General features: G+C 31.6%; 2 long non-coding RNA genes across 2 annotated transcripts; both read left to right on the top strand.

Annotated features, from left to right (window-relative positions):
- Positions 1–1,807: 1,807 nt before the first annotated feature.
- Positions 1,808–3,000, top strand: LOC129926984 (uncharacterized). Its single transcript, XR_008778690.1, has 4 exons — positions 1,808–2,160; positions 2,252–2,457; positions 2,544–2,751; positions 2,837–3,000. It is a non-coding gene; the product is annotated as an uncharacterized LOC129926984 (long non-coding RNA).
- A 2,717-nt stretch (positions 3,001–5,717) lies between these two features.
- Positions 5,718–6,859, top strand: LOC129926605 (uncharacterized). Its single transcript, XR_008778310.1, has 2 exons — positions 5,718–5,862; positions 6,715–6,859. It is a non-coding gene; the product is annotated as an uncharacterized LOC129926605 (long non-coding RNA).
- The last annotated feature ends 1,891 nt before the right edge of the window (positions 6,860–8,750 follow it).

Genomic DNA, 8,750 nt, shown 5'->3' with positions numbered 1-8,750 from the left:
TAATTACTAATTTTATTAGATTTATTTAAATAGAACTAATAATTTAAAATTTAGATAGATCTATCTAGACTAGTTACTAGATCTATAGAAATTCTCAATCAAGATTATCTAAATCTATTATAGATCAAGAAGAAGAACAGTTTAAAGGTAAGAAAATAATCTAGATCTAGAAAAAATCAGGGTCAACAGACAGAGAAGTTTTGTAAGGCTATCCAAACACACCACCTATTCAACTTATTCGATTGTCAATATTAGTTCTATTTAGAAATATTAGATCTAGACTAGATTACTATAGATTATAATTATATAAGTAGATCTAGCATCATCTAGATTAATCTATCATCTATTTACTAGTCTAGATCTAGAAAAAAATCTAGATCTAGCTAGAATCTTTTAAATCTTTATCACTCAAGACTGAGTCTTTAAAGAAAGTTTATAAGACTAGATAGAGAGTCTAGAATACAATTCAATATTGATTGTAGATATAGTCAATATAGATTCTAGATATTTAGAAAGTAGACTGTAAAGTTTCTTATTAATTTTAATACTAGAATTGTCATTAGAGTATTAGAGTTTGTTTAGTATAGTCTAGTCAGTCTAGAATAGAATGTCTAGATTACTCTAGTCCTAGTACCTAGTTATAGACTTGATCTATAGATTAAATCTAGATCTATATAGACTAGATCAAGAAGTAGAATAGTTTAAGAGGTAAGAAAATCTGCTAGATCTAGATAACTAGACCTATAATATAGTCTAGATCATTAATTAGAATATTACTAGATCTAGATCTATTAACTAGTCTAGAATAGTCTAGATCTATTATCTAGTCTAGAATAGTCTAGATCTAACTAGAAGCTTAATCACTCAAGTCTCAGAGTCTTTAAAAAAAGTTTATAAGACTAGACAGAGAGTCTAGAATACAATTCAATATTGATTGTAGTAATATCCAGATTTAGAGTGTAGACTAAACTCTAGATCAGTGATTCCCAAAGTGGTCTATATAGACCCCCAGGGGTCTACAAAGACTTCCAGGGGGTCTACGAAATTAAAAAAATAAATTGGGGGTCTATGAGAGGTCCACAGGGGTCTACGATAATAGATTTCATTTAAAGCAGATCATTTTAATTTTTACATTCATTTAATGTAATTATTTTATACAGTAATATATGATTTTTATCTTGGTAAATCATTTAAACATATATCCTGCTAATCAAACCAAATAATTGTCTCAATACTTATTTAAAAATTTTAATTTTGTCTACATGTAACAAATGTTTAACAAAAAGAAATGTACACTGTCCAGCGTTATTTAAAACTGAGATTCATTCCTTCCTTGTCAAACAAGCGGTTGCCTAAGTGACTTTTTTAAAATAATGATACCAAACCAATGGCTAGAGGATCATCTGAGACAATGTCACCCTGACAAAAATAGATAAAGATTTAAAAATTTTCTAGCACTCAAAGATAAAGTTAAGAATAGACCCACACAATCTCACTTCAACATCATATATATATAGAGAAGATGTTGGTTTGTGAGCGTCTTCCAATATCTCTTTACTTTACTTATAGCTATTACGGAAATGCAAAATACGGAAACATAGGTAAAACATTAATTTTACCAGCCGTTGTAGTTGTGAAAACTGTTTTACACACACCTACATCTGATATTATTAAAAGAATTTCTTTAAGCAAAAATACAAATCAAGGGCACATCGGTGGCATGAGTTATCAAATTAAAAGCTTCTTATGTGATTCTTTGCAAAGGAAATATATACAGTTTGGGATCAGTTTGGAACCAGTGGCATCATAGGCTCTGATGGGGTGTAGCGATGTGTGCTGTAAACTAACCCAGACTTTTTTTTAAAAATGATACCAAACCAATAGCTAGAGGATCATCATCAGTCTGTTGAATTGGTGTTAATTACATTAAGGGACTTAATCACTCTTTTTTTATTTCCAGAAAATAATACCAGGGTTATGCTCCTTTCACCGTTGAGTTCCAGGATGAAGAATGAAAGACAGAGAGCAATGTGAAGACATCAAAGAATGTGCAGGTCTGCCATGAAATGGTTTATCCAGGGCTAAGTACAGAGAGGAATATAGAAGGGCTGTTGACTGATCTTGTGTGGTGCCCCCATGGCTCAACAGACTGATTGATAGGTAATGGTAAGAATTTAATGTATTTTGTAAAAAAATTATGAAAATTGGTGTTAATTACATTAAGAGACTTAATCACTTTTTTTATTTCCAGAAAATAATACCAGGGTTATGTTCCTTTCACTGTTGAGTTCCAGGATGAAGAATGAAAGACAGAGAGCAATGTGAAGACATCAAAGAATGTGCAGGTCTGCCATGAAATGGTTTATCCAGGGCTAAGTACAGAGAGGAATATAGAAGGGCTGTTGACAGATCTTGTGTGGTGCCCCCATGGTTCAACAGACTGATTGATAGGTAATGGTAAGAATTTAATGTATTTTGTAAAAAAAATTATAAAAATTGGTTTTAATTATATTAAGAGACTTAATCACTTTTTTTATTTCCAGAAAATAATACCAGGGTAATGGTCCTTTCACTGTTGAGTTCCAGGATGAAGAATGAGAAAGACAGAGAGCAATGTGAAGACATCAAAGAATGTGCAGGTCTGCCATGAAATGGTTTATCCAGGGCTAAGTACAGAGAGGAATATAGAAGGGCTGTTGACAGATCTTGTGTGGTGCCCCCATGGTTCAACAGACTGATTGATAGGTAATGGTAAGAATTTAATGTATTTTGTAAAAAAATTATAAAAATTAGTTTTAATTATATTAAGAGACTTAATCACTTTTTTTATTTCCAGAAAATAATACCAGGGTTATGGTCCTTTCACTGTTGAGTTCCAGGATGAAGAATGAAAGACAGAGAGCAATGTGAAGACATCAAAGAATAGCCAGGTATGCCATGAAATGGTTATCCAGGGCTAATTAAAGAGGAATATAGAAGGGCTGTTGACAGATCTTGTGTGGTGCCCCCATGGGTCAACAGACTGATTGATAGGTAATGGTAAGAATTTAATGTATTTTGTAAAAAAATTATAAAATTGGTGTTAATTACATGAAGGGATTTAATCACTCTTTTTTTATTTCCAGAAAATAATACCAGGGTTATGGTCCTTTCACCATTAAGTTCCAGGATGAAGAATGAAAGACAGAGAGCAATGTGAAGACATCAAAGAATGTGCAGGTCTGCCATGAAATGGTTTATCCAGGGCTAAGTACAGAGAGGAATATAGAAGGGCTGTTGACAGATCTTGTGTGGTGCCCCCATGGTTCAACAGACTGATTGATAGGTAATTGTAAGAATTTAATGTATTTTGTAAAAAAATTATAAAAATTGGTTTTAATTATTTTAAGAGACTTAATCACTTTTTTTATTTCCAGAAAATAATACCAGGGTTATGGTCCTTTCACCGTTGAGTTCCAGGATGAAGAATGAAAGACAGAGAGCAATGTGAAGACATCAAAGAATGTGCAGGTCAGCCATGAAATGATTTATCCAGGGCTAAGTACAGAGAGGAATATAGAAGGGCTGATGACAGATCTTGTGTGGTGCCCCCATGATTAAACAGACTGATTGATAGGTAATGGTAAGAATTTAATGTATTTTGTAAAAAAATTATAAAAATTGGTTTTAATTATATTAAGAGACTTAATCACTTTTTTTATTTCCAGAAAATAATACCAGGGTTATGGTCGTTTCACTGTTGAGTTCCAGTTTGAAGAATGAAAGACTGAGAGCAATGTGAAGACATCAAAGAATGTGCAGGTCTGCCATGAAATGGTTTATCCAGGGCTAAGTACAGAGAGGAATATGGAAGGGCTGATGACAGATCTTGTGATGTGCCCCCATGATTAAACATACTGATTGATAGGTAATGGTAAGAATTTAATGTATTTTGTAAAAAAATTATAAAAATTGGTTTTAATTATATTAAGAGACTTAATCACTTTTTTTATTTCCAGAAAATAATACCAGGGTTATGGTCCTTTCACTGTTGAGTTCCAGGATGAAGAATGAAAGACTGAGAGCAATGTGAAGACATCAAAGAATGTGCAGGTCTGCCATGAAATGGTTTATCCAGGGCTAAGTACAGAGAGGAATATAGAAGGGCTGTTGACAGATCTTGTGATGTGCCCCCATGGTTCAACAGACTGATTGATAGGTAATGGTAAGATTTTAATGTATTTTGATTCTTACTTGTCATTTTTGTGATTAATGCTCGGAATAGAATTTGTACATTTTAATTTTTTTTTAATGTGGTTATTTAGAATTGGCATTCAAGTTTTTCGTAGTGGCTATTTGAATCGACATATGCTTTTTGTGATTGCTGTTTGGAATCAAACTTGTGCATTCATTTTATAATTATTTAGAATGGACATTTTTTAATTTTTTTTTTGTAACTGATGTTAAACATCGGACTTGTGGTTTTTTTTTTTTTTTTTTTTTAGAATCAACGTGTTTTGTATAGTTGCTGTTTGAATAGAAATTCGCTTTTTTTGTGATGGCTGTTTGGAATTGAAAATGTGCTTTTTTGTAATGGCTGACTGGAATCGGACTTGTGTGATTATATTATCGATTTTCAGAATTGGACTTGTTCCTTTTTATGATCAGTAATAGAAATCCGACTTGCGCGTTTTTTTTTGGTGGTTATTAAAATTTTTGTGATGGTTGTTTTTAATCATACTTCTGCTTTTTTGTGTGGGCTGTTTGAAAAAGACTTGTGTTTTTCTGTGATGGATATTCACATTCCGAGTTGTGCATTTACTTTGTGTTTTTTTAGAATGGCATTTTTATTTGTTTATTTTATGTGACGGCTGTTAGAAGTCTGACTTTGCCTCCTTTTTATGATCGGTGTGGAGTTCGAAACTGGTGGGGTTTTTTTGTGATCAATGTTCGGCATAAGACTTGTTTTTTTTTTTTTTAATCAACTGCTTTTTTTAGTAGTGGCTGATTGAATTGACATTTGGGTCTTTATTGATGGCAGTTTGGACATGTGTTTTTTTAATTGATGTTCTTTATCAGATTTGTTTGTTTTTCTTTTATCAATGTTTTAAATTGGACTTGTGCGTTTTTGTGATCAATGTTCTGCATTAGACTTGTGTGCTTTTTTTGTGATGGCTTTTTATGAGCTCTGTTTGAAATTAGACTTGTGTGTTTTTTGTGATCATTGTTCAGTATCGGATTTTTTTTTTTTAAAGAATCATGTGCTTTTTTTTAGTAGCGAAAGAATTGACATTTTCTTCTTTGGAGATGGCTGTTTAGAATCAAACATGTGTATATTACTTAAGCTCTTCATTGGATTTGTGTGTTTTTATGATCAATGTCTGATATTGTGTTTTTCATAGTGGTTGTTTAAATTAGTTGCTTTTTTTTGTGATGGCTGTTTGGAATCAGACTTTTGCATTTTTTTGTTTGTTTGTTTGTTGTTATTTAGAATTGACTTGATTATTTTTTGGCAGTTAATATTTGGAATCTACTTGATAACTTTTCTTTATGACTGCTTGGAATCGACTTTTGTGTTATTTGTAGTGGCTGTCTGGAATTATGTTGTATTATTTTGTTATGGCCTTTCAGAATCAAACTTATATTTTATTTTTTTTGGTTATATAGATTTGATTTTTTTTTTTTTGCTTTAGCTATTATAATCCAAATTTGCTTTTTTTTGTGGTGACTTTTCATATTGACACTGGTTGAATAAAAATTTAATTATTTTTTATTTCACATGATGCAAGTTTACCTTTTGTTTTGCAGTAATTAGATTCATTGTGAAGATGTGTGCACTGGGCTGGAACATTTCCAGAGAAAGCTGGACTAGCCATGCATCAGGTAATTATTTACTATTACTGAATGTTATTAAGGTATTGTCTTACACCTATCTTTTCCTCAACTGATCTTAGGTACCCATTAGAGTTGGGTTGACTTGGTATTATCATAAATATCCTGGAATTCAAAACCCCAGTTTTTATGTTGTAACCTTCAGCCACCAAATCATCTAGTTAGTAGGTGAAAGAAGTGTATACCAAAAAATGGATGCAAAAACTATTATCTAACATAGAGAACATAAATTTAGATCTCTACTCATCTATCATGATCTAGTCAATCTTGATTAGAGTTTATAATAATTTTAGATTCTAGATCTAAAGCTAAATAATATATTCTATTTCTATATTTTTCAATAGACTCTAGACTAGATTGTCACTAGATTTTGTTAGTCATCTAGACAATCTCATCTTATTTCTAAGTTTACTCAAGACTATGGTCTCTAGCAAAGATTAGAATTTTTTTAAAATTCAGGAATTAAAAGGGCGCCTCGGAGTAACCCACCCAACTTTAATGGGTACCTGACATTAGTTGGGGAAATGTATTTGCATATGGCCATTGTGCTGGCAGTGCTGGCCTTTGGGGATTGGATGCCATAGGCAAGGTGAATTTGGTGGCCCTTAATTAAAAAGAAATTGTGAAAAGTTAAAAATAAGGCTATTTCAATTGTTTGGTTGAAATAATCAATGCTGGCGAGTAACAAAATATTATAATGTCATTTAATTAAGCCCTTAGTTTTCAAATTTTTTTTTTGTATATCTTGATATATGTATTACATACATCTTAATTTATATATGTTATGGATTTAATTTATTTATAAAGCAGTTTAATAAATATTCTTTTCTATTTTTTTTTCAGCATACTAGCCAAGATTGATACCTCTCCACAAATCAACAAAGACATCAATGAAGCTTTGTTAAAGCTAGTGACAATTTACATGTTTTCTTATGTGGCTTAATTATAATAATGTCAAGAAAGCTAATTAAATAAGAACTATACATTTTATTGTCAGGCTTATGTTAGTCTTAACTATTTCTGTAATTTCTTATTCTTCATTATGGGGGGCATTATGAATCTTAGATAGTTTTCAATGGACCTCATTCACCAATTGTAAACAAATAACATTTAGCCACGTGGTGCTTTATCTCTTCTATATAATTTACGATCTCATGTTTAATTCATGATGGTTGTCATGAGACAATTTTTTTCATTGTTTTATCAATAAGATCACGTGACTAAATGTTGGTGAATGAGGTCCATTCTAAGATAAGTTAATTTTTATTGATCCAATCAAATGGATATTCAGTTTGACTACAATTTTGCTTATAAAAAGCTCAATCGTATAGTTTTGTATTAAATAATAGTTTAATTGCGTTTTAGGTACTAATAGTTAGTATGCTATGTAATATTTAAATGCAGTTTTTTATTATTAAAAATCATTGTTATGTAAATAATTAATTCTGTAATATTAGACATAATTGTAGGTCTTTCTGTGTAGCAACTATACTGCACACTTTTTTTTCATTCCTACGAGTAGATAATATAATTTATTCAATGATAATAAAGAGCTTTGAAATAAATCTCTTTATAATTCTGTACTTATTTCATAATAAAGTAATTTTTACTATCCAAAAAGAAATGCATTTAGAATTTCTATGTGAGAATGATATTTAAATATGTACAGTAGCATGACAAAAGAGCTTTTACATTATATTCTAAAAAGATGTATTACTCTTGCTTATAGCTATAACAATATTTGTCTTGATCTTTTGCAAAAATCAATTTTAAGATAAAACTTAAAATTCTGAAAATCACTATAACCCAAAATATTGTATTATTCTGTTCATGCATCATGGTCCCTCTCTCGACCTTGCTGATGAGATCCAAAAGAACGCTTCGAGTTACATTTGGCACCAACTCAGTTGCAGAAGCTGCTGGAGTAAATTTCACGGTTTATACTCCCAACGCCTAAGGGGATTATTCCTTGAGGTTGTTACCGCAATGCAGCGTGGGTTTGAAATCACAGTACCCCTAGATGAATTGCCTAACTAGGCTGACGAGCTCCATCTACCCGAAGCTCCCGGTTTTGTGGCGCCAAGTATCCGCCTTCACCTGTTAGTAAGAGCAGTTTTGCCGGGCTTAGTATTTAAGCCACACGAGAAGGCCAGGTGCTGGACTTGGTTGTCAGAGGCTATCTGAGACGCTTGCCTTTAGGAGTATTTTATATACAATGGAAGCTTATCCCCACTGACACCCCTGGCCATGACAACCACATTAAGGTGCACAATACTATGGTGTCTAGCTGTGCATTGTACCTGACTTAGCACACGCTGATTAAAATTTATAAGATTGAAAAAAGGTAACAAAAACTATTACCTTAAAATGCATCAATGCATTTCTATATGTTTTATTCTTATTCTCTTCCTATCAGTTATAATCTAGCGATATAAATCTATTATTTCTGTTTTTTTTTTTTTTGTTGTTGTTTTTTTCCATATCAGTTTTTAGCTGGCGATATTAAAAATCAACTAGGTTATTCCCCCCTTGGAAAATACGTTTAGTCTTGATCCAGCGCCTAGACAACGCAAAAAATCTGGCCAGTGGTAGCAAGGTCTACTTAGAGACATAAATAGTTCTGTGAAGTTATAATTTGATTAAAATTTAAGGTGCCATTGACATGTATTATTATGAAGATAAAGTTGAAATAAATATTGAATTAAAATAGATCTAGGCTTATATCTAGTCGTATAGTAAAATTAGTTAATAGATCTGCGAAGTTATATTTTGATTTATGATGCTGTCAACATGTAATATTTTAAGATAAGGCGGAAATTGATATCGATTTTTTTTTTAGCCTTTATATATATTATGGTCATATGAAGTTAATGCCTTTA

The sequence above is a fragment of the Biomphalaria glabrata genome, chromosome 6 (genome assembly GCF_947242115.1).
Source record: "Biomphalaria glabrata chromosome 6, xgBioGlab47.1, whole genome shotgun sequence".
Taxonomy (NCBI): Eukaryota; Metazoa; Mollusca; class Gastropoda; family Planorbidae; genus Biomphalaria; species Biomphalaria glabrata.
The sequence above is the reverse complement of the archived record's forward strand: the minus strand, read 5'-3'. Positions and strand labels throughout refer to the sequence as shown.